The sequence below is a fragment of the Balaenoptera borealis genome (genome assembly GCF_965194805.1).
Source record: "Balaenoptera borealis genome assembly, chromosome: 4".
Lineage (NCBI taxonomy): Eukaryota > Metazoa > Chordata > Mammalia > Artiodactyla > Balaenopteridae > Balaenoptera > Balaenoptera borealis.
In genome coordinates, this window is record NC_138861.1 from 8,964,364 (window position 1) to 8,982,230 (window position 17,867).

General features: G+C 40.2%; 2 protein-coding genes across 10 annotated transcripts in view; one reads left to right on the forward strand and one right to left on the reverse strand.

Annotated features, from left to right (window-relative positions):
• DMP1 (dentin matrix acidic phosphoprotein 1) overlaps positions 1–17,867 on the forward strand; it is a 138,110-nt gene that overhangs the window by 31,553 nt on the left and 88,690 nt on the right. The gene's annotated exons all lie outside the window — the stretch shown is intronic.
• SPARCL1 (SPARC like 1) overlaps positions 1–17,867 on the reverse strand; it is a 50,675-nt gene that overhangs the window by 21,063 nt on the left and 11,745 nt on the right. The window lies entirely within an intron of this gene.

Here is a 17,867-nt window from a genome sequence, read left to right on the forward strand (position 1 = left end):
ACTCATACATTCAATAGAGATTTTTAGAAACGAGACATCGCACTGCCCTACAGGGGCCAGCCATGTTCACTAATTTAGAGGTCGCACATTGGGAACCTGTGAGCTGGTGGTGGCTTGCAGATGGATTGGGTTTGGCAGGCACTGTGTGTTTTAAACTAGCATTCTAAAACCTGGAGCTTTCATGTGAAAATTCAGATTTGTAGCTTCTCTTGAACCATTGGGCTTCTTAGCACCAATATGTCTTTATGGCAACCGCTGGCTGGATCTGAGTTGAGACTATCATCTATAAGTGATGCTGGCAGTTGTACCTGGTCTGTCTCATTTTTGTTATTTGCCATGCATTTGAGTTTAATTAGTTCCAAATGAACTTGTTTAGTTTAGAGATGAAACAAGTGAGGCTCAGAGAGGCTAAGTAAATTGGCCTCCACATGAACTCTTAAAATAGTGGGCTGTCTACATTTTCTTGCAGAGTATCCCTAAGCCTGGTAGTCTGAACTCTGAATGGGATTAGGGGTACACTTTTTATTCTTTAATAGAGATTCTCTGGATATCCCAGAACTAGAATATGGCTTTTTAAATGATTTTTTAGAGTCATAGTTTTCTATATAAATACATCCATAGAGCTTTAAATATTACTTTGATGTTTATAAAGAAAGTGAGCAATTTCTTCTGCTAGTTACTCAATATTTTTAAATAAATGCTTAAGCGGGTATTTAAAACTATCTTAATATTTAACATTATTCAACTAATTTAATACTGTAACAGCTATCACTTCACACACACACAACACATGCACGCACACATGCGCACAGTACTCTTCTTCTCCTCCTTCCCCTCCCCCCTTCCTAAAATAATTGTATCACAATTCTTATTTAAATCACTATTTAACATTATGACCAGGTAAATATTCGTCACAGCTGAGCCAAGTAGCAGTTTCTTGTGTTGAATAATACTTACATTTCTTTTCTTGAACAATATTTTGTTTTTGTCTGGACCTAGAAATTGCCTCCCTTTTCAAAGTACTTTCCCATGTACCCATCACTTATTCTTCCCACATTTTCCAAGGTAGGTGAGGCTATTAAAATAAATCATAATCTAGAATTTAACATTCATTCACTCTTTTCACCAGTATTTATTAGGTTTATGGAACTCTAGTCATTTATATTTTAGATCAGCATATTATTACTAGTCTACTGTTTTGGAAAACTGTTAAAATAGTATAGTTTCAGGCAGGGTCTCTTTATCTTGGCACTATTAACATCTTGGGCTGGATGATTTTCAGTTGTGAGGGCTGTCCTGGGCATCGTAGGATGTTTAGCAACATCCCTAACTTCTACCCATTGCACGTCAGTAGCAAGTCCCTCAATCCCCACCAGTTATGACAACCAAAAATGTCTTTAGACATTGCCAAGTGACCCTGGAGGGCAAATTCACCTGATTTAGAACTACTGTCTTAGTAGAAGGAACATGGTGCTTTAGGATTAGAAACACATATATTTGAACTTGAACCCACACTTGCCATCCATGTAATCTTTGGGAAATTACTTAACCCTCTGAACCTCAGATTCCCCATCTGAAAATGGGGATAACATCTGTGATGGTTAATTTTATGCGACAACTTGACTGGCCTGTGGGATGCCCAGGAATCTGGTTAAACATTATTTCTAGATGTGTCTGTGAAGGTGTTTCCAGAAGAGATTAGCATCTGAATCAGTAGATTGCATAAAGCTGATTGCCCTTCCAGTGTGGGTGGGCTTCATGAGAACTGTTGAGGGCCAATAAAAAGTTGGAATAAGGGAGAATTTGCTCTCTCAGCCTCACTGTTTGAGCGGGAACATTGGTCTTCTCCTGCCCTTGGTCTGGAACATATACCATCAGTGTTCCTGGTGCTCAGGCCTTCAGACTAGAACTGCAGAGTTACTTGAGATCACCATGTTTACTGGGTCTCCAGCTTGCAGAAGCCAAATCATGGAAATTTATCAGTGTATATAGTTGAAAGAGCCAATTTCTTATAATCAATCTCTCTCTATATATAAACATAAACATAAACACATATCTATTCCCTGCCACCCTGGAGAACCCTAATACAACATCTAATTCAGTTTTGTGAAGATTAGAAGAAGCAGTATTTGTAAAAATACCTGATACCTAGGAGATGCTCAATACGTCTTTCTTCTTTCTTTTTTCATTTTCCATAAAAGTCAAATTGCGATTCTTAGATAAACAACTTAGAGCCTCAGAAAATAATAGAATTTAATTTTTGCTGTGAGGTCAGAATAATTTTCCAGTGGACATTTAGAGTCTCTTTTGCCCACACATTTACCAAAGCTCTCTTTAACTCGAGGAGTCTTTCCTACATTTGTCACAAATAACAATGGAATTAGGCTAAGGCACCGTTACCACATTTCTTATAAATGGTAGCAAGATAAAGAGGAAGCAAAAATCAGCAAAAGCATTGTGGGTTTTATAACTAATTTCCTTCTGATTTTAGTTTTTATAGCACCATGTATAGCTAATTAAATCTGAGAAAATATTTCCCTTTGATTTGATCACAAGATCTCACAAATTCCCTTCACTTTCTTAAATCTAATGCATCTGAATGAGTCAAAAAGAAACATGTGCCCAGTTGGCCAGAACTTGCATCACTCATCTACTCTTTTGTTCGTTTATTGAGCACTTACTAGACACTGCCTAAGCACAGGGCCACATGGTTCCTGTCTGAAGACTTACAAAGGAGGAAGTCAAGTAAATCAGTGATTTAGTATCATGTGATGAGTGTGTACACAATGCTGTGGAAATACAGATAAGAAGCATTTACAATTAGGTAGTTAATATTGCTAACATTTACTGAGTCCTAAGGGCTTAAGTTATAGGCACTGTTCTGAGGGTTTTGCGCATAGTAACTCTTCGAATCTTCCCAACAATTCTACAAGGTAGCACTTTATTTTCATCATTTTATTAGTAAGGAAACTAAGGTTAGGTAACGTGTTCAAGGTTACTCAGTTAAGTGGCAGAACCGACATTAGAGACCTAGCTGTTTGGTTTTATGTCCGTGTTCTTAATCAGTACTCTATACTGCCCCTGTATAGAAAAGACTTTCAGAGGAGGGAGTTCTTGACCTGAGATTTGAAAAACCACTCAGTACTAGTTAGCTGTGTGAAAGATGTAAGGGCAATCTAGAGGGTGGAAGCAGCATGGGGGAAGGTCCAGAGTCATAAGACAGCATATGTTTGAGTTGCTAGGGTGTTAGTGGGTGAAGCAGAGGGAGATAAGGCTCAAAACAAGGCAAGTCTCTGTGCATTAAACTAGGAATTTTAAGTTCCAGTTGAAAAGCTATGGGGCTTCAATGACTGTAAGTGGGGGAATGATATAATCAGATTTGAGTGTTAGAAAGGGTCCTTGGGACAGCGATGTGGGGGACAGATGAGTAGAAAGACTTACTAGGAGGAAATTGCAATATCAAGATGACAGGTGGTCAGAGTCTTAAATTTTGTCTCTGGTCTTGAGAATGGGAAAGAGAGGGATAGATCCAGCTTGTACTGGCTCATGAGAGCCAGTTGTTAAATTTCCAGGAATTTTGTGAGCTGGCTATTAAACAAAGCCATCATTGAATATTAAAGTATATACACTTACAATTCAGTTATATTAAAAACAAAAGAAACAAATACTCAAAACTCATCATTTTATACTTATTTTACTACTTTTACTGCTACTACTCTCTTGAGGTTATTTATGCCTGTTGTATCTGTAGGTGGAAATACTATATAATGTGTGGTAATGCACTTCTCTTCCCAATTCTATTCAGTGATGTCACATTAGTAGCTTGAAATCAACCATGGTGGGAGGATTACACCATGGAAATCATCAAATGCTACTAATCCCCCATCCCCTGCAAAAGCTGGTAGATAAACATTTGCCAGTATACCACTGGATAGTTATGAGAAATATTTAAACCCGGAACATATAAGACAATGTCAAATTGTGTACTGTGGGAAGAAGCGAAGGAAGAGTCTTGGGCTATTACATTTCTAATTTGGGCAACTGGGTAAACGGTGGTGGTAATACAGAGATAAGGGATTATAAGAGTTTTAGAAGAAAGATGATGATTCGTTTTGGACTTGTTGGATTTGAGCAGAGATATACTTAAATGAATGGGTCTGGAGGTAAGCATAGAGTTTGGGGCTAAAGGTATAGTTTGAGTGTTTTTCGCATGAAAAGCTATACAGTGAGTAGAACAGAGGGCAGGAGCCAGAACCCTGGTGAGTGAAGACCATTAGGTGCCATTAGAGGATGGGAAGAACTAAACATACAAAGGATGAGAGAAAGGAGAGTCACGTAAGAAAAAGAAAACATTAAATGTTACAGAGAGGTCAAAGTAAACAAGTCTAGGGATTCACCACTGCATTTGGAAATGCAGAGGTTATTGGAGAGTTGAGGGAGTGTAGTTTTGGTGCAACAGTGTTGGTAGAGGCCAGTCTCCAGTGACTGGGGAGTAGATAGACAGTAATGGAGTGAAGACAGTGAGTGTAGACCACTCTTAAGATGGTTGGCTATGAAAGGAAAGAGAGTAAGATGGAGATGGTAGCTAAAGGGGAAATGCAGTCACAGGAAACTTTTACTTGTATTCAGATGTGGTCGTCCAAGTCTTTTCTATGCTGAGGGGGAAACATAAGTAATGAATGAGAAGATAGACAGGAAGAGAGGAGATGTGGTAAACATGATGGCCTCCAGGGAACTGCACCTCCTGGGTTTCATACCCTGTGACTTTGCCCTTGGCCTTGTGACTAGTTCTGGCCAAAGGGACATTAGCAAGTAGGATGCCAGCAGAGGCCTGGGAAGCACTTGCAAAGTGGGATTTGTCCTCCTGTTGAAGCCATCTGCCATGCTATAAAAATGCTTGGACTAGAGGCTAGTCCAGACCACTGAATGATAAGCAGTCACATGAAGAGAACCCTGGAGGATGAGAAGCCACAAGGGATGGTTCAGCCCCAGTTAAGCTCCCAGCTGGTTGGAGCCTCATGAGTGACTCCAGACAAAGTCAACAGAAGAATGCCCCATTTGAGCTCAGTACAGATTGCAGAATCATGTGCAAATAGGGGGACTGGTTTTAAGCCATTTAATTTGGGGTTGGATTGTTATGCAGTAATAGATAACTGAAATGGGAGAAAACAGAGAAGTTGCCTGAGTCATTGGGGAGGCAATATTGCACAGTGATTAAAGACATAGGCTCTGAAATGGGACTTCCTGGGCTCTAATACTTAATTTGCATAATCTTGGGTAAATTATTCAGCTTTTAGAAGCCTCAGTTCTTTATCTGTAAAATGATGATGGAGATTAAGTAAGGCGATAGACTCTCAGTAAGCCCTTGATAAATATTTGCCGGTCTCATATAAACACAGGTGGAAGGTTTAACTTTGAAGAGAAGGAGACTCTTTGTTCTTCCAGACAAAAGGGAGGAAAGCTTAACTGTAAGGATACGTTGAGGTGAGGCCCCTAGAAATATCAGTCATTAAGTTGGACTCAGTTACACCTGCCTCACATTTATATAGCATTTCACAGTGTAAAAAAGATTTTCTTGTATACTGTTTCATTTTATTCAATAAGAAAAGGAGGGTAGATAACACTTAACTATAAAGAAACAGAAGCTTGAAGAATATAAGTTATTTGGCTAAATGTGCAAGACTTAAGAGGTGAGCACAGATTAGAACGCTGCGCTGTGGACTCAGAATCCAGGGTTCTCACATGGTCGCACAGAACAGGCTGCAAACTAGACATCAGAAGTCTGGCTTTGGTACTGCCAAGTCCTAAATGCTACTTTGAAAAAATTACTTAATGTCTCCAAACTTCATCTATAGAATGGGAATAACAATTCCAATGTCAAAGGGAGCCATTGAAGTGGGGAAGCTCTTTGCAAACTCTGAAATAACATACACGTGGAAGTGATTATTATTTCCATTGCTCTGCCTGGTGGCTGTTATCAGTATTATCATTATAGCCATTTATGTCTTATATTTAGTGTGGTATAAGGGAAATGAATCTTTAGTGTTCCTTACTTTTTCTCCTCCCTCTTTTCATGTCTTCTTCCCCTTGGTGGCATCAAGCTACCCAGGAGTCCTAGTTCCAAAATATTTTCACATTTAGTTCACTCAATGAAACAAACTCACATGTCCTATATTCCACATATTTAAATTCTAGTTTTCTACATGCATCGAATCCATAGGTAGAAGATAAGAAAATTTCTAAGTTAATGCCTTTCTAGTCCTGGTAAGAGGTATCTTCACATTGGCCTTAACCTAAAGGAGCTACAGAATGCTGAGATTCTTGGCATAGCTGTGGAGAAGACATATGAAGGCAGAATAAGTATAGGGTTTGTCATATGAGCTTAGGTGGCCAGTTGTGCAGGATTTTTGGGAGTCAACCCCAACTTTTGCTGCATGGTCCCTGATTATTTACTGTGTCCCAGGTTGGAACTATTTTTTAGGGGTCTCATGTTTATTTCCATCCTGAAATCAAAAACAATTTAAAGACAGTATATGGTTATGTCATTTAGAATGATCCAAGTGGGGGGGGACCTTCAAGATGCTGGAGGAGTAAGACATGGAGATCACCTTCCTCCCAACAAATACATTAGAAATACATCTACATGTGGAACAACTCCTACAGAACACCTACTGAATGCTGGCAGAAGACCTCAGACTTCCCAAAAGGCAAGAAACTCCCCACGTACCTGGGTAGGGCAAAAGAAAAAAGAAAAAACAGAGACAAAAGAATAGGGACAGGACCTGCACCAGTGTGAGGGAGCTGTGAAGGAGGAAAAGTTTCCACACACCAGGAAGCCCCTTCAATGGTGGAGACGGGAGCTGGGCAAGGGAGAATATTCGGAGCCATGGAGGAGAGCAGAGCCACAGGGGTGCAGAGGGCAAAACGGAGAGATTCCCACAGAGGATCGGTGCTGACCAGCACTCACCAGCCCGAGAGGCTTCTGTTCACCCGCTGGGGCAGGTGGGGGCTGGGAGCTGAGGCTCGGGCTTCGGAAGTCAGATCCCAGGGAGAGGACTGGGGTTGGCTGCATGAACACAGCCTGAAGGGGGCTAGTGTGCCACAGCTAGCCGGGAGGGAGTCCGGGCAAAAGTCTGGACATGCCTAAGAGGCAAGAGACCATTGTTTCGGGGTGCACAAGGAGAGGGGATTCCTTCCCTGTGTGCCCACAGAGGCAGAGCACAGCCTAAATGAGCTCCAGAGATGGGCACGAGCCACGGCTATCAGCTCAGACACCAGAGATGGGCAGACACTAAGGCTGCTGCTGCCACCACCAAGAAGCCTGTGTGCGAGCACAGGTCACTATCCACACCTCCCCTCCTGGGAGACTGTGCAGCCCGCCACTGCCAGGGCCCCGTGATCCAGGGACAACTTCCCCGGGAGAACACATGGCACCCCTCAGGCTGGTGCAACATCACGCCAGCCTCTGATGCCGCAGGCTCGCCCCGCCTCCTCCGTAACCCTCCCTCCCCCCCGGCCTGAGTGAGCCAGAGCCCCCTAATCAGCTGCTCCTTTAACCACATCGTGTCTGGGCAGGAACAGAAGCCTGAGGGTAACCTACATGCAGAGGTGGGGCCAAAACCAAAGCTGAACCCCAGGAACTATGCGAACAAAGAAGAGAAAGGGAAATCTCTCCCAGCAGCCTCAGGGGCAGCGGATTAAATCTTCACCATCAACTTGGTGTACCCTGTATCTGTGGAATACCTGAATAGACAACGAATCATCCCAAAATTGAGGCGATGGAATTTGGGAACAACTGTAGACTTGGCGTTTGCTGTCTGTGACTGACTTGTTTCTGATTTTTATGTTTATCTTAGTATAGATTTTAGCGCTTGTTATCATTGACAGATTTGTTTATTGGTTTGGTTGCTCTCTTCTTTTTTTTATTACTTTTTAATTTTTTTATTTTAATAATTTTATTTTTTCTTTTTAGTTATTCTTCTTCTTTCTTTTTTTCTCCCTTTCTCTGAGCCGTGTGGCTGACACGGTCTTGGTGCTCTGGCCTGGTGTCAGGCCTCAGGCTCTGAGGTGGGAGAGCCAAGTTCAGAACACTGGACGACCAGAGACCTCCAGGCCCCAAGTAATATCAATAGGCAAGAGCTCTCCCAGAGATCTCTGTCTCAACACTAAGACCCAGCTCCACCCAACGGCCAGCAATCTCCAGTGCTGAACGTCCCATGCCAAACAACTAGCAAGACAGGAACACAACCACACTCATTAGCAGAGAGGCTGCCTAAAATCATAATAAGGCCACAGACACCCCAAAACACACCACCAGACACAGCCCTGCCCACCAGAAAGACTAGATCCAGCCCCATCCACCAGAAAACAGGCACCAGTCCCCTCCACCAGTAAGACTACACAAGCCACTGAACCAACCTTACCCACTGGGGGAAGACACCAAAAACAATGGGAACTATGAACCTGCAGCCTGTGAAAAGGAGACCCCAAACACAGTAAGTTAAGCAAAATGAGAAGACAGAAATATGCAGGAGATGAAGGAGCAAGGTAAAAACCCACCAGACCAAACTAATGAAGAGGAAATAGGCAGTCTACCTGAAAAAGAATTCAGAGTAATGATAGTAAATATGATCCAAAATCTTGGAAATAGAATAGAGAAAATGGAAGGAAACTTTAACAAGCACCTAGAAGAACTAAAGAGCAAACAGACAATGAAGAACAACACAATAAATGAAATTAAAAATTCTCCAGAAGGAATCAATAGCAGAGTAACTGAGGCAGAAGAACGGATAACTGACCTGGAAGATAAAATAGTGGAAATAACTACCACAGAGCCAAATAAAGAAAAAAGAATGAAAAGAATTGAGAATAGTCTCAGAGACCTCTGGGACAACATTAAACGCACCAACATTCGAATTATAGGGGTATCAGAAGAAGAAGAGAACAAAAAGGGTCTGAGAAAATATTTGAAGAGATTATAGTTGAAAACTTCCCTAACATGGGAAAGGAAATAGTCAATCAAGTCCAGGAAGCGCAGAGAGTCCCATACAGGATAAATCCAAGGAGAAACACGTCAAGACCCATAAAAATCAAACTGTTAAAAATTAAATACAAAGAAAAAATATTAAAAGCAGCAAGGGAAAAACAACAAATAACATACAAGGGAATCCCCATAAGGTTAACAGCTGATCTTTCAGCAGAAACTCTGCAAGCCAGAAGGGAGTGGCAGGACATATCTAAAGTGATGAAAGGGAAAAACCTGCAACCAAGATTACTCTAGCTGGCAAGGATCTCATTCAGATTCGATGGAGAAATTAAAACCATTACAGACTAGCAAAAGCTAAGAGAATTCAGTGCCACCAAACCAGCTTTACAACAAATGCTAAAGGAACTTCTCTAGGCAGGAAACACAAGAGAAGGAAAAGACCTACAAAATCAAACCCAAAACAATTAAGAAAGTGGTCATAGGAACATACATATTGATAATTACCTTAAATGTAAAAGGGTTAAATGCTCCAACCAAAAGACACAGACTGACTGAATGGATAAAATACAAGACCCATATATATACTGTCTACAAGAGACCCACTTCCGACCTAGGGACACATACAGACTGAAGGTGAGGGGATAGAAAAAGCTATTCCATTCAAATGGAAATCACAAGAAAGCTGGAGTAGCAATTCTCATATCAGACAAAATACACTTTAAAATAAAGACTATTACAACAGACAAAGAAGAACAGTACATAATGATCAAAAGATCAATCCAAGAAGATGATATAACAATTGTAAATATTTATGCACCCAACATAGGAGCACCTCAATACATAAGGGAAATGCTAACAGCCATAAAAGGGGAAATCGACAGTAACACAATCATAGTAGGGGGCTTTAACACCCCACTTTCACCAAAGGACAGATCATCCAAAATGAAAATAAATAAGGAAACACAAGCTTTAAATGACACATTAAACAAGATGGACTTAATTGATATTTATAGGACATTCCATCTAAGAACAACAGGATACACTTTTTTCTCAAGTGCTCATGGGACATTCTGCAGGATAGATCCTATCTTGGGTCACAAATCAAGCCATGGTAAATTTAAGAAAATTGAAATCATATCAGGTATCTTTTCCAACCACAGCACTATGAGACTAGATATCAATTACAGGAAAAAAACTGTAAAAAATACAAACACATGGAGGCTAAACAATATGCTACAAATAACCAAGAGATCACTGAAGAAATCAAAGAGGAAATCCAAAAAAACCTAGAAACAAATGACAATGATAGCATGACGACCCAAAACTTATGGGATGCAGCAAAAGCTGTTCTAAGAGGGAAGTTTATAGCAATAAAATCCTACCTCAAGAAACAAGAAAAATCTCAAATAAACAACCTAACCTTACACCTAAAGCAATTAGAGAAAGAAGAACAAAAAAACACCAAAGGTAGCAGAAGGAAAGAAATCATAAAGATCAGATCAGAAATAAATGAAAAAGAAATGAAGGAAATGATAGGAAAATCAATAAAACTAAAAGCTGGTTCTTTGAGAAGATAAAAAAAATTGATAAACCATTAGCCAGACTGATCAAGAAAAAAAGGGAGAAGACTAAAATCAAAAGAATTAGAAATGAAAAAGGAGGAGTAACAGCTGACACTGCTGAAATACAAAGGATCATGAGAGATTACTACAAGCAACTATATGCCAACAAAATGGACAACCTGGAAGAAATGGACAAATTCTTAGAAAAGCACAACCTTCCGAGACAGAACCAGGAAGAAATAGAAAATATAAACAGACCAACCACAAGCACTGAAATTGAAACTGTGATTAAAAAACTTCCAATAGGGCTTCCCTGGTGGTGCAGTGGTTGAGAATCTGCCTGCCGATGCAGGGGACACGGGTTCAAGTACTGGTCTGGGAAGATCCCACATGCCGCGGAGCAACTGGGCCTGTGAGCCACAATTACTGAGCCTGCGCGTCTGGAGCCTGTGCTCCACAGCAAGAGAGGCTGCGAAAGTGGGAGGCCCATGCACCACGATGAAGAGTGGCCCCTGCTTGCCACAACTAGAGAAAGCCCTCGCACAGAAACGAAGACCCAACACAGCCATAAATAAAATAAATTAATTAATTTAAAAAAAATCTTCCAACAAACAAAAGCCCAGGACCACATTGCTTCACAGCAAATTCTATCAAACATTTAGAGAAGAGCTAACACCTATCCTTCTCAAACTCTTCCAAAATATAGCAGAGGGAGGAACACTCCCAAACTCATTCTACGAGGCCACCATCACCCTGAAACCAAAACCAGACAAAGATATCACAAAAAAAGAAAACTACAGGCCAATATCACTGCTGAATATAGATGCAAAAATCCTCAGCAAAATACTAGCAAACAGAATCCAACAGCACATTAAAAGGATCACGCACCATGATCAAGTGGGGTTTATCCCAGGAATGCAAGGCTTCTTCAATATATGCAAATCAATCAATGTGATGCACCATATTAACAAACTGAAGGATAAAAACCATATGATAATCTCAATAGATGCAGAAAAAGCTTTCAACAAAATTCAATACCCATTTATGATAAAAACTCTCCAGAAAGTAGGCATAGAGGGAACTTACCTCAACATAATAAAGGCCATATATGACAAACCCATAGCCAACATCGTTCTCAATGGTGAAAAACTGAAACCATTTCCTCTAAAATCAGGAACAAGACAAGGATGCCCACGCTCACCACTATTATTCAACATAGTTTGAGAAGTGTTAGCCACAGCAATCAGAGAAGAAAAAGAAATAAAAGGAATCCAAATTGGAAAAGAAGAAGTAAAGTTGTCACTGTTTGAAAATGACATGATACTATACACAGATAATCCTAAAGATGCTACCAGAAAACTATTAGAGCTAATCAATGAATCTGGAAAAGTGGCAGGATACAAAATTAATGCACAGAAATCTCTTGCATTCCTATATACTAATGATGAAAAATCTGAAAGAGAAATTAAGGAAACACTCCCATTTACCATTGCAACAAAAAGAATCAAATACCTAGGAATAAACCTAACTAAAGAGACAGAAGACCTGTATGCAGAAAACTAAAAGACACTGATGAAAGAAGTTAAAGATGATATAAACATGTGGAGAGATATACCATACTCTTAGATTGGAAGAAACAACATTGTGAAAATTACTATACTACCCAAAGCAATCTACAGATTCAGTGCAGTCCCTATCAAACTACCAATGGCGTTTTTCACATAACTAGAACAAAAAGTTTCACAATTTGTATGGAAACACAAAAGACCCCGAATAGCCAAAGCAATCTTGAGAATGAAAAACGGAGCTGGAGGAATCAGGCTCCCTGACTTCAGACTATACTACAAAGGTACAGTAATCAAGACAGTATGGTACTGGCACAAAAACAGAAATATAGATCAATGGAACAGGATAGAAAGCCCAGAGATAAACCCACGCACATATGGTCACCTTATCTTTGATAAAGGAGGCAAGAGCATACAATGGAGAAAAGACAGCCTCTTCAATAAGTGATGCTGGGAAAACTGGACAGCTACATGTAAAAGAATGAAATAGAACACTCCCTAACACCATACACAAAAATAAACTCCAAATGGATTAAAGACCTAAATGTAAGGCCAGACACTATAAAACTCTAGTGGAAAACACAGGAAGAACACTCTTTGAAATAAATCACAGCAAGATCCTTTTTGACCCACCTCCTAGAGAAATGGAAATAAAAAGAAAAATAAACAGATGGGACCTAATGAAACTTCAAAGCTTTTGCACAGCAAGGGAAACCATAAACAAGACGAAAAGACAACCCTCAGAATGGGAGAAAATATTTGCAAACGAAGCAATGGACAAAGGTTTAATCTCCAAAATATACAAGCAGCTCATGCAGCTCAATATCAAAAGAACAAACAACCCAATCCAAAAATGGCTAGAAGACCTAAATAGACATTTCCTGAAAGAAGATATACAGATTGCCAACAAGCACATGAAAGGATGCTCAACATCACTAATCATTAGAGAAATGCAAATCAAAAGTACAATGAGGTATCACCTCACATCAGTCAGAATGGCCATCATCATAAAATCTACAAACAATAAAAGCTGGAGAGGGTGTGGAGAAAAGGGAACCCTCTTGCACTGTTGGTAGGAATGTAAATTGATACAACCACTATGGAGAACAGTATGGAAGTTCCTTAAATAACTAAAAATAGGACTACCATAACGACCCAGCAATCCCACTACTGGGCATATACCCTGAGAAAACCATAATTCAAAAAGAGACATGTACACAATGTTCATTGCAGCACTATTTACAATAGCCAGGACATGGAAGCAATCTAGGTGTCCATCGACAGATGAATGGATGAAGAGGATGTGGCACATATATACAATGGAATATTACTCAGCCTTAAAGAGAAATGAAGTTGAGTTATTTGTAGTGAGGTGGATGGACCTCGAGTCTGTCATACAGATTGAAGAAAGTCAGAAAGAGAAAAACAAATACCGTATGCTAACACATATATATGGAATCTTAAAAAAAAAATGTTCGAATAACCTAGGGGCAGGACAGGAATAAAGACGCAGACATAGAGAATGGACTTGAGGACACAGGGAGGCAGAAGGGTAAGCTGGGACGAAGTGAGGTAGTAGCATTGACATATATACAATTCCAAATGTAAAATAGATAGCTAGTGGGAAGCAGCTACATAGCACAGGGAGATCAGCTCCGTGCTTTGTGACCACCTAGAAGGGTGGGATAGGGAGGGTGGGAGGGAGACGCAAGAGGGAGGAGATATGGGGATATATGTATACATATAGCTGATTCACTTTGTTAAACAGCAGAAAGTAACACTGTAAAGCAATTATACTCCAATAAAGATGTTAAAACAAGCAAACAAACAAACAAAAATACAGAATGATCCAAGTAGGAAACCACTTCAAGTTTTAAATGTAAAGCAGATGCCTGTGCTGTAGTTTTAAAGATAGGACGTTGTGGAACAATCCAGTATCTATTTAGAATGTAGAAGACCTTGAGTTCTGCTGTGTTCCAATTTGTCCTTCAGACCAGTCACTGGGCATTTTTATCTCACTGAGCTCATTGTATTTGTCACACACTGATCAAAAATAATTTCACAGCCTTTAGCTTCTTATTTTAAGAACCGAACAAATGTGCTGATTTGTATAAATAAGACAGAGGGGAGAACTTTCCTGGGAAACAAGAGACTTTTGAAAACAACTGTCAAACTGAAGACTACAGGAGTCTTAATTAGCTGATGCTTGCAAAATACTTCGAAAATGAAACCCATGATGTTCTTGCTAAGTATGATGAATACCATTCATTCTTGGATAAGTAAAACGTCATATATTTTGAGACATTTGAATTTGTGTGCACTCTCTACAAGATGCAGATTGTTATTTTTGCAGAAAGAGCAAATGAAACTCTATATGAAAAATGCAGAAGTGAGACAAATTTTTGAATAGAGTTATTATTCTTGAAGACGTAAATATGCAGTGGTGATGTGAAATTAGATGAATATTATTTTGCCCAAATGTGTGAGCTGATTCAAAGCCAGCAGTATAGCTGAAAGAACACGTGGTATGGAATTGGAAGATCTAAGTCCAGACTTAAACTACTTTTTACCAGCAGAGAGACTTCAGTCAAGTCACTGGTTTCTTCATCTACAAAACAGTAAAAATAATAGTAGCTTTCCTACTTATCTTCTAGGGTTGTTTTGAGACTCAAATGTGATCAGATAGTCATGTGATAATTTTATTAACTGTCAATATGAAATGAAAGATATTATTTCTTTGAAACATTGATGAGGCAAAAAATGGCTTAATAACCCTAATAAGTAATAATCCACAGAGACTTTAATTCATCCTTTTTTTTAAAAAATTCTAGTAGTGCCTAATAGTTATTAATAACATTTTTTAAAATTTAGTTATTTATGGCTGTGTTGGGTCTACGTTTCTGTGTGAGGGCTTTCTCTAGTTGTGGCAAACGGGGGCCACTCTTCATCATGGTGCGCGGGCCTCTCACTATCGCGGCCTCTCTTGTTGCGGAGCACAGGCTCCAGACGCGCAGGCTCAGTAATTGTGGCTCACGGGCCTAGTTGCTCCGCGGCATGTGGGATCTCCCCAGACCAGGGCTCGAACCTGTGTTCCCTGCATTGGCAGGCAGACTCTCAACCACTGCGCCACCAGGGAAGCCCCTAATTCATCCTTTTACTTACAGTTCTTAAGTTATTTTTTTCTTACCTTTGTCCCATTGTTTCTTTTCATGGGTCTAGAGAGGTTAAAGATGAGAGATGGTGGGGAAATTCAAGGAGAGCCTTTTCCTTCTCTTAGGAACAAAGTGTCTCATTACCAAACTTTTAGGAGAACCTCATCTGGAATTTTAAAAGATGACTGCTAGACTCCATTTTTTAGGTATGGCCTTTCTAGGGAAGCCCAGGATTTAGAATTTCAAATGCCTGCAGTTCTTCTACTGGCTGGCCCATATACCATCAAAACGAATATCCAGATGAAACGTTTGACATGGCAGAAATAGGTCTTCCATTAAGAACTAAACAAACACCCACGAATGTCAATTCTATTCCAACTCATGCGAATAGTTGTCTTGACACAGTTTCTAACATTTTTCATTTAATATGTATAAACAGTATGGTAAAGTAAAGATGCCTATCAATTCTTTGCTGTTCCTCCCATTGAGAGGTGAAGTTGAATTCTCCTCCCCTTGAATCCGGACTGGCCTTAGTCAGTCACTTACCTGACCAAACAATTGAGGTGGAATTGATGTTCTGGGATTTTTGAGGTTAGCTCATAAGAGGCCTTGGACTTTTGACGTTAATCTCTCGGAATACTTTTTTGGGAGTCCCAAGCCAGTTTGTAAGAGACTGTCACACCACAGAAGACACTGTTCATGGTCCCTGATCCCAGCTATCCACGTGTCCTTGCAAAGGCACAGTGTATATGAGTGGAGCCACCTTGGACCCTCCAGAGTGGCTCACCTGCCAGCTCAGTACCTCTGAGTGACCTGCCCAAACTCCTAACACACAAAATCTTGAGAAATTATGTAATAATTGTTGTTTACAGTCACAATTTGTAAGCAGCAATGAAGAATTGGACTGAACATTAAATATCTTGAGTGAAATATTCATTAGAAGTAGAATAACTTATGTTCATCAAAGTATTGTTTTATTGAAAAAGTAGGTTCTTATCATTGGCTGTTTAACATAGTAGCTAATGCAATGGCTTATATTTTTTGAGATTTTACTATGTGCCAGGTACTATGGTAAGTACATCACCCATGCATCACCCATATATTCCCACCTGTCACCTCACCTCCACTTCATAGAGTATCCATCCATCCAATGAGAGCTTGCTGCACACCCCTCTCTGCCACTGTGCCCAGTCATGAGTAAGGAACATGGAAGCCAAAGGAATTTCCAAAGGGGTGGCCTTGACGTTCTCAAAGATCTCTCTCCTTCTAGCTCAGGAGAAATTCGGATATTCTGCCTATTCTATAATGTGTAACTGAGGGATTCCTTTAACTATATTTAGAGGATCCCCACAGGCTTATCTTATTTTTTAAAAAAAAAGAAGTCCCAGGACTTCCCTGGTGGTTCAGTGGCTAAGGCTCCACAGTCCCAGTGCAGGGGGCCTGGGTTCGATCCCCGGTCAGGGAACTAGATCCCGCATGCATGCTACAACTAGGAGTCTGCATGCCACAACTAAAGATCCCACATGCCGCAACGAAGATCCCTCATGCTGCAACTAAGACTAGATGCAGCCGAAATATCAAGCAATCAATAAATATTTAAAAAATAAAAAAATAAAAATGAAAAAGAAGGTCCCACACATTGTGTAAACCTCTGGTTCACAAGTGGTGAATCTGCTCCTTAGTACGGCTCACCTGAATGCCTGTGGCATTTGTCATGTTGCAGGACTGAGTAATATCTGAATGATTTGCTTCATAGTCCTAACAGCATGGCAATTCACCTTTTGAAACCTCCCTAGCCCCTAAAAGGATCAGTTACATGAGTCCTATTCTTTTCGTGCCTTTAGCTCTTCTCTCTACCCCCTAAGTTATTTTATTCTCAACCTTCTTAAAATTTCTTTTCTCTGAATGCCAGGTTCTTAGCTTTCTCCTCTTATTTGAATTTCCCTTATTAGTTAAACTCTACCAGCATATAAAACGTCTTTGGATTCAATGGAAATTGTCTCTCTTCTTTAGTTAATATAGTAAGTCGGTCGTTAAGTTCAGCTGGTTGGGAGAAGAATTTCAAGTGTTTCAGCTCTGTGAAAGTACCAAGAATTACTTACTGGGGTAATTCTCTTCCGGGATTAAGAAAAACAGCAAATCATACCTAAGAACAGTTCCAAGTAACCTCATTCTCATGGCGTGGGGACCCGCTGGGGAACAGCGGTGGGCTTTGATGAGTAGCTTTTGTGCGAACCGCTAATGAAAGCGTTCACTTCAAGCAGAAGTGCCTTCAGGATTCATCACGCTTCTCGTGTGCCTTGTTGAGAGCCAACGCACTGAATAGGGAAAGACGGCTCGCCCAGTGGTCCAATGTTACTCATTACCTGCCTTCTGTGAAAGAAGCAGATACAATAAACCCCAGCGGATTTTGTGGCTGAGGTTTGAGGAGTTCTTTGAAAATAGGGTGAAGACCTACGCTTATTTATGCCCTCAGAGGGAAAGCCCTGGAAGATTTATTCAAGCAAGGAGAAGACACAGCTTTCCTACAGCTGTACATTCTGCCTTTCCCACATTGGGAAGAGATTATTTTTCTCTGAATATCCAGATATCTTCCACTTGC